Genomic DNA, 9,208 nt, shown 5'->3' with positions numbered 1-9,208 from the left:
TCCCTGGTGACTCCCAGGTGTTAGATGTTGCTATACCCGACCATAGTAAGGCCATTCGACGCTATGGGTAGATGATCCGGCTTCTCTAATAAAAGACACAAACTGCTGGTCTATCACAGCGGGTCAGGCAGCATCTCTGGAGAACATTGTGATACTTTCGGTAGGTGCCCTTCTTCTGACCAGCTACGTTACTCTGATATTTTAGTCCTTTTTAGTCATAGAGTGAAAACAGGCCCTTTGGCCCAACTTGCCCACACCAGCCAACATGTCCCAGCTACACTACTCCCACCTGCCAGCATTTGGTCCACATCCCTCCAAATCTGTCCAATCTATGTATCTGTTTAACTGCTTCTAAAATTTTGGGTTAGTCTCAGCATCAACTACATCCTCTGGCAGCTTGTTCCATTAACCCACTGCCCTTTGTATGAAAAAGTTACCCCCTCAGATTCCTATTAAATCTTTTCCCCTTCACCTTGAACCTATGTCCTCTGGTCCTCGATTCCCAATATCTGGGCAAGAGATTCTGTGCATCTACACGATTTATTCCTCTCATGATTTTACACACCTCTATAAGATCAACCCTCATCCTCCTGCGCTCCAAGGAATAGAGACCCAGCCTACTCAACCTCGCCCTTTAGCTCCGACCCTCTAGTCCTGGCAACATCCTGGTAAATGTTCACTGAACCCCTTCAAGCTTGACAATATCTTTCCTATAACATGGTGCCCTGAACTGAACATTGTACTCTAAATGCGGTCTCACCAACGCTTGTACAACTGCAACATGACCTCCCTACTTCTATACTCAGCTTTTAGTAAACCAGTATCAGCACTTCCTCGCGTGCACTGATCACGCTCTGGTGGAAAAGGAATCCATGTTTACGTTTCCAAAAGCCCTCTCTGGATACGCAGTGATGCGCCGATATGCTATCCATGGCCGCTATTTTACCCAGCGTCCCCAGCGAGCCAGAAACCTGTCTATCCGGCACGGTGCCGTCGAAGCACTAGGGGCCCGGATGCGGAGGGAGAGGACCGGCACCATCCTCAGGTGGCGGGACACCCTGTCCCCGAGGGCCGCACTGAATCTCCCCTGGCAGACGGGGGCCGCTCCTCAGGGCGGTCCTCGTTGCTGACTGATCCCGTGCCCGGCTCCCCACTCCCCCCGGCCGCCGATGTTCCTTGCAAGCAACAAGGAACTGCAGATGTTGGGTTTATAACCAGAGAAAGTCACAGAAAGTGCCTGAGTAAGGCAGCGGCTCAGGCAGCATCTCTGGATGGAGAACACGGATCAGTGATTTCGGGCAGGTGTCCTTCTTCTGGCCGGCTGCGTTACTCCAGCACTTTGTGTGTGTGTGTGTGTGTTTTTTTTTTTTGTTGAAGCTCAGCATCTGCAGTTCCTTGCGTCTGCTGATCAGACTCTCCAGAGGGCAGCGAAGCGCCGGCGTGTTACCCGTGGCCGCCGGGCCTCGGTGCTGACTGACACGGCTCCCCGCTCCTACCTGCCGCCGATCCTCCGGAGTCTTTGTCCGCGGACCGCATGCGCGCCTTGGCCGCACCACTTCCGGGGCTCTGCGCGCCTGCGCGCTTGCAACATAGGGCGAGTTCTGGGACGCGGAGGTTTCTGGGTAAAGAGGGCGCCATGGACATGATCTGAAATCACCGGCTCAGCGTTCCTCAATGGGCAGCAGCCACTTGGTCCTTGCACGTGGAGAACAGTGATCTCTGGTTTCTGGATAAGAAGGACGCCATGGAAATGGTCTGAAATCGCTGGCTACAATTCCCCAAATGGCTAACAGCCAGTCAGTGTTTTCATGAAGATAGTCAAAATAAGCTGGAGTAACTCAGCGGGACAGGCAGCATCGTTGGAGAGAAGGAAAAGGTGAGACACTTCTTCATGAAAAAGCTCAGGAGACAATTTAACACAGGAATCTCCAACGAGATATATATTTAATTATATATGAACATCAATACACTTAAAGGGATTGGAAATTTGAAATTAAATATTGTAGTCCCTAAGGCAACCCTTCTGTCAATGGATCACCAACTTCCTGACAGACAGGAGGCTGGGAAAGTACATCTCGGACCCGCTGACTCTCAGCATAGGGGCACCGCACGTCTGTGTACTCTCCCCTCTCCTTTACTCTCTCTATACCAATGACTGCACCTCCACAGGCTCAAGTTTCTCAAGTTTGCAGATGACAGAATCCTGATTTGACTGATCCAGGATGGAGAGGAATCCGCCTCCAGACAGGAAGTGACACAGCTGGCATCCTTGCAACAACCTGGAGCTCAATGCTCTTAAGACTGTGGAATTCATTGTACACTTAGGAGAGCCCCCCCTCCCCTCCCCCCAATTCATCAACAACACTACAGTCACAACTGTGGAGTCATTTAAGTTCCTCAGAACCATCATCTCCAGGGAGGCCACCATCGACTCTACAGTCAAAAAGGCACAACAGAGGATGTACTTCCTGCGGCAGCTGAGAAAACACAACCTGCCACAGGGAAAGATGCAACACTTGTCCCTTTACCCCACCCACCCTCGACTCCATCCAAGTATCCAAACACCTTCCAGATGAGGCAGTGGTTCAATTGCACCTCCTCCAACGTCATCTACTGCATCCATTGTTCCAAGTGTCAACTTCTCCACATCGGAGAGACCAAGCACAGGCTCAGCGATCGTTTCATTAAGTCTGTCAACCTACTTGATCTCCCAGTGCCTCAGCACTTCAACTCCCCCTCCCATTCCCAATCTGACCTTTCTGTCCCGGGCCTCCTCCATTATCAGTGAGGCCCAGAGGAAATTGGAGGAACAGCACCTCATATTTCGCTTTGGTAGTTTACACCCTAGTGGTATGAATATTGACTTCTCTAACTTCAGAGAGCCCTTGGTTTCCCTTGCTAGCCCCTCCCCTTCCCAGTTCTCCCACTAGTCTTACTGTCTCCGACTACATTCTATCTTTCTCCCGTCCCCTCTCCTGACATCAGTCTGAAGAAGGGTTTCCACCCAAAACGTCGCCCATTCCTTCTTGACCCGCCGAGTTATTCAAGCATTTTGTGTTTACCTGCCACAGGCAATGATGGTCCAGTTTTACACTACCATCATGGATTCTGTCCTCACCTTCTCCATCATGGTCTGGTTTGGCTCAGCCACCAAGCCTGTCATCCGGAGGCTGCAGCGCCTCGTTCGATCAGTCGAGAGTTGTTGGCTTCAACCTTCCCACCATTGACAAACTTTACACTGCAAGGGCCAGGAAGTGAGCGGGTAAGACTCTGACCCCTCTCACCCTGGCCACAGACTGTTTGAAGTACTTCCCTCTGGGAGGCGTCTCCGGACTCTCAAAGTTGACACAGACAGACATAAAACAGTTTTTTTCCACGAGCAGTAGCTCTACTCAACATCCAAAAGTCTGTGGTCTCTTTTTCTCTGGTACTTTATCTGGTACATGTTTAATTATAATGTTTTATTTTTAATTGTCTGTACTGTATATCGTGTTTTTATCCTTTTGAGAGCAAAGCACCAAGGCAAATTCTTTGTATGTAAACTTTCAACGTTGTTTTGCCCACAGGCCATAAAATCACAATCAATATCACAATCATACTTTATTAGCCAAGTATGTTTTGCAACATACGAGGAATGTCATTTGCCATATAGTCATAACAATAATAAGCAACAGGACATTCAGAATACATTTTAACATAAACATCCACCAGCGACTCCTCCACATTCCTCACTGTGATGGAAGGCGAAAAAAAGTTCAATCTCTCCCTTCTTTGTCCTCCAGCGGTCGGAGGCCTCTAACCTTCCGTTGACGGTACAATCTTGACTCCCGTAGCCGGCAGCGAGCCTTCCTCATCGGGGTGATTAAGCTCCTGCATAGGGGGGAGATCTCAGCTTCCTCGCGCCGGGCGATTGAATCCCGGGTCGGGGCTAGTCGAACCTTGTGCAGCTTTTGGAGCTCCCGACCAGTCTCAACCCAAGACTGCGAGCTCCTCGATGTTAAAGTCCACCATGTTAAAATAAAGATCTTTTTAACTAGTAATGCTTTGAACAAACCCCAAATGTGCCCAGTGATCTTGTGCTGATGTGTCGATTGCTCAGATAATTCAGTGAATTTCCACATACTAACCAGGTGAATGCCCTCTCCCCTGTGTGGATTCTCTCATTGGTCATCAGGTTAAATTTATCAGTGAGCCCTATCCTCCTACCCACAGTTGGCTGAGGCCCCTGGTTACTTCACAGCATGGACATGCTGGTGGGTCACCAGGTGGGAAAATTGTGTGAATCCCTTCCCACACTCAGAACAGATGAACAGTCTCTCCCCGGTGTGAATTCTCTGGTGCATTATCATGTTGGACAAACGAGTGAATTCTTTCCCACACTCAGAACAGGGGAATGGCCTGTCCCCAGTGTGAACCTGCTGGTGTCTCAGTAGCTCAGATGATTGAATGAATCCCTTCCCACAATCAGAACAGATGAACGGCCTCTCTCCGGTATGGATTTGCTGGTGCCTCTTCAGCTGGCATGCACGGGAGAATCCCTTCCCACAATCAGGACAGGCAAATGGCTTCTCCAGAGTGTGAATTCGTTGATGTGTCACCAAGTGGGGAGATTGACTGAATCCTTGCCCACACACAGAGCAGGTGAACGGTCTCTCCCCAGTGTGAATTCGCTGGTGTGTTATCATGTTGGCTAACTGAGTGAATCCTTGCCCACACTCAGAACAAGTGAACGGTTTCTCCCCGGTATGAACTCTCTTATGTGTTATCATATTGGACATACGAGTGAATCCCTTCCCACACTCAGAACAGATGAAAGGCCTCTCCCCAGTGTGAATTTGCTGGTGCCTCTTCAGGTTGCTTGCTTGAGTAAATCCTTTCCCACAATCAGGACAGACAAATGGTTTCTCCGCAGTGAGAACTTGCTGATGGGCCATCAGGTGAGAAGGTTGAGTGAATCGCATTCAGGTATTGATGAACTGAACCAGTTTGAGAATCCCTTTCACAAATCCACAGCTTGTTCCTGTATAAAGAGTTTACAATAAACATTGTGTATTACCCATGGCCGCCGCTTTACCCACAACCCCTCGTGAGACAGAAACCGGTCTATCCATCACCGTGCAATCGATGCACATGCGCTGCCTGGTCCGGCAGCCGCCACCAGCGTCACTGACGGGCGGGAACTCTGCGGGGCCCATGTGTGGAGGGAGCAGGTGCAAAGGACCGGCACCGCCCTCAGGTGGCAGGCCACCGCGTCTCCGAGGGCCGCACCGATTGTTCCGGGAGCCGCTTCTCAGGCCGGGCCTCGGTGCTGACTGATCCCGCGCCCGGCTACCCGCACCTACCTGCCGCCGATCCTCCGGAGTCTTTTGTTCGCGGACCGCATGCGCGCCTTGGCAACACCGCTTCCGGGGGCTCTCCGCGCCTGCGCGCTTGGTAACGCCTGCAACATCGGGCGAGTTCTGGGGCGTGGGCGTTTCTGGGTAAAGAGGGCGCCATCGACATGACCTGAAATCACCGGTCACTCGATTCTCTTTTGTGGAGTCTCAGCATATAATTTTACACAGAATGCTCCCTCAAGCGATATGTTAAATAATTGGTGAAAATTAAACATTTTCATGACGTGGGAAATTTCAATAAAAACTGCTGTGGTTCTACAACAGTTGTAATCCTAAGAAAACGGGAGAAATCCTAAGAAAGACCTGGATAACATTATTGTGTCGAAGGAAAGGTAGTTAAGGGACCATTCAATCATGGCTGATCTATCTCTCCCATCTGACCCCATTATGCTGCCTTCTCCCCATAACCCATGTGCAATACCAATCCTTCCCAGAGCTTTTTTAAAGTCGATGTAATAGCTACAAGTTTATTTTTGTTACAACAAGCTAAAAATATTAAAGGTTACATATTACCTTAGCTATCCTTGTAAAAGTGTCAAAAGGAACCATTCTTATAATTTCAATGGTCTCCCACAGAAATACTGACAGTACACACACAGACATTTTGCTGCTACAACTCAGAACTTCATTGTTACTTTTCTGGAAACATGACTTACTTTAGTTTAGTTTAGTTTAGAGATACACACAAACACTATCCTACACACACCAGGGACAATTTACAATCTTTACCGAAACCAATTAACCTACAATCCTGCACATCTTAGGAGTGTGGGAGGAAACCGGAGCATCCAGAGAAAACCCACGCAGGTCACAGGGAGAACGTACAAACTCCACACAGGCAGGACCCATGGTCAGGATCGAACCCGGGTCTCCGGCGCTGTGAGGCAAGAACTCTACTGCGGCGCCACTGTGCTGCCACCTGAGGGGACATGAGGTGAGGCTGGTGTGGAGCAAAAAGTGGCAGGGAGCAGCTGCACTGAACAGCCTCTCCATGTGTTTTGCAGAGACACATGGTCCACAACATAACTCATTTATTTGTCACAGACCCAGAATATTTAACTCCAGCTTAGCTACAGCAATTACTAACATCAGCAAAACAGCCCCTAACTGTGCCCTGGATGTGATGAGCAGCAGCAGAAACCAGAGAGTCCAACACCAACAGACAATTGTGGTGTTGCAATTGGATTTAGCAACTGTGATGGTTAAACAGTGAGTGAACAGACAGCTTATTTCTCCACTTTCTCCACAGTGTGAACCCGTTGATGTTTTACTAAGGAGTGTAACTGAGTGAATCCCTTTTCACAGGTAGGACAGATGAACGGTTTCTCCCCAGTGTGAACCCGCTGGTGGGCCACCAAATTGGTAGAGTTAGTGAAACCCTTCCCACACACAGAACAAGTGAACGGCCTCTCCCCAGTGTGAATTCGCTGGTGTGCTTGCAGCCCATGTAATTGAGTAAATCTCTTCCAACACACAGAGCAAGTAAATGGCCTCTCCCCAGTGCGAGTTCACTGGTGTGATTGTAGCCGAGATACATCTATAAATCCCTTCCCACACGCAGAACAAGTGAACGGCCTCTCCCCGGTGTGAACTCGCTCATGTCTTTTAAGGTAGGACAACCCAGTGAATCCCTTCCCACACACAGAACAAGTGAACGGCCTCTCCCCAGTATGAATTCGCTGGTGTGACTGTAGTTGAGATAAACGTATAAATCCCTTCCCACACGCAGAACAAGTGAACGGCCTCTCCCCAGTGTGAATTCTCTGGTGTAACTGTAGCTGAGATAATTGTACAAATCCCATTCCACACACACAACAAATGAATGGCCTCTGCCCAGTGTGAAGTCGCTGGTGGATCAGCAGGCTGGAAGATTGAGTGAATCCCTTCCCACATTCGCAGAAGGTGAATGGTCTCACCCCAGTGTGAATTACCTGGTGTCTCTGTAAATCAGATAATCCAGCAAATCCCTTCCCACACTCAAAACAGGTAAACGGCCTCTCCCCGGTGTGCGTTCTCTGGTGTCTCACTAACATAGACGATTGAGTGAACCCCTTCCTGCATTCAGAGCAGGTGAATGGCCTCTCCCCTTTGTGAATTTTCTGGTGTCTCATTATCGCAGCGGCACGAATGAAACCCTTTCCACACTCAGAGCAGGTGAATGGCCTCTCGCCGCTGTGACTTTGCTGATGTGTTATCATGTTGGACAAGTGAGTAAAACCCTTCCCACACTCAGAGCAGGTGTACGGCCTCTCCCCGGTATGAATTTGCCGATGTGATATCAAGTTCGACAACTGAGTGAATTCTTTCCCACACTCAGAGCAGTGAACTCGCTGGTGTATCAGTAACTCAGATGATACAATGAATCCCTTCCCACACACAGAACAGGTGAACGGCCTCTCCCCGGTGTGAATTAGCTGATGCCTCTTGAGGTTGCTTGCTTGAGTGAATGCCTTCCCACAATCAGGACAGGCAAATGGTTTCTCTCCGGTGTGAATCCGTTGGTGGGCCACCAGACTGGAAGAATTAGTGAATCTCTTCCCACACTCAGAGCAGGTGAACGGCTTCTCCCCAGTGTGAATATGCTGGTGTCTCTTCAGATGGCTTCTTTGAGTGAATCCCTTCCCACAATCGGGACAGGCCATGGGTTTCACCAGTTTGATCTTGCTGGTGGGCTACCTGGTGAAAAGATTGAATGAAACCCTGCCCACACTGGGAGCTGGTGAATAATTTCTCCATGCTGTGAATTGTCTGGCATTTGGTCGGCTCAGTTGAGTTTGAGATTCCCGTAAACAAATGCTCTGCCTGTCCTATCCTGTAAAAAGAGGTTACAATAAAATTAATAGGTAAAGATCAGTTTTTCAGACAAGGTGATTTTTGTCTCTAAGGTGAAATATGTCACCACGCCCCCATGACAGTGAGGCTGAAAGTAAGCTGGGTGAACAAGCCCTCATCTTCTGCCTGGGCTCAACAACAATTTTGCTGACTTTCTGTCTTCATTGCAGTGAGCCATTTCTACAAATCATCTATCTGTGATTTAGACCAGGTGTTTCTCCTCACCTGTTGGGTAAGTAGAGTTTAGCTTGTTGTCATGTGTATCGAGGTACAGTGAAAAAGGTTTATCGCCACTATGAGCAACATGGCATTTCCGGGGCTGGTCCAGCGGACATTCTGGCCATTACTGACTCCCAGGTGGGCGGCGCAGTGGTAGAGTTGCTGCCTTACAGTGAGCAGCGCTGGAGACCCGGGCTCGATCCCGACTACGGATGCTGTCTGTATGGAGTTTGTACTTTCTCCCTGTGACCTGCGTGGGTTTTCTCCGAGATCTTCGGTTTCCTCCCACACTCCGAAGACATACACGTTTGTAGGTTAATTGGCTTGGTAAATGTAAAAATTGTCCCCAGTGGTTGTAGGAGTGTTAATATGCAGGGATCGCTGGTCGGCATGGACCCAGTGGGCCGAAAGGGCCTGTTTCCGCGCTGTATCTCCATACTAAACTAAAGGCAATAAACTCAACCATGGTAAAGCCAATCGACGGTACGGATGGATGATCCAGTGAATTGGCCTCCACTGCCTTCTGTGGCAAAGAATTCCACAAATTCACAACTCTCTGGGTGAAAGTTTTTTTCTCATTACTGTTTTAAATGGCCTCCCCTTTATTCTTAGACTGTGGCCCCTGGTTCTGGACTCCCACAACATTGGGAACATTTTCCCTCCATCTAGCTTGTCCAGTCCTTTTATTATTATTATAATTTTTTGTCTTTTTCCCTTAAACCGCATTCGCAGTTCCTTGTATCGACTGGTCAGACCCTTTG

The 9,208-nt window shown here is 49.1% G+C and overlaps 1 pseudogene; it reads right to left on the bottom strand.

Moving 5' to 3' along the window:
- Positions 1–3,709: 3,709 nt before the first annotated feature.
- LOC144601154 (uncharacterized) lies at positions 3,710–8,132 on the bottom strand (annotated as a pseudogene).
- Between the last annotated feature and the right edge of the window lie 1,076 nt (positions 8,133–9,208).

This window comes from Rhinoraja longicauda, chromosome 16, assembly GCF_053455715.1.
Source record: "Rhinoraja longicauda isolate Sanriku21f chromosome 16, sRhiLon1.1, whole genome shotgun sequence".
NCBI lineage: Eukaryota > Metazoa > Chordata > Chondrichthyes > Rajiformes > Arhynchobatidae > Rhinoraja > Rhinoraja longicauda.
This window is presented reverse-complemented; position numbering and strand designations above follow the sequence as displayed.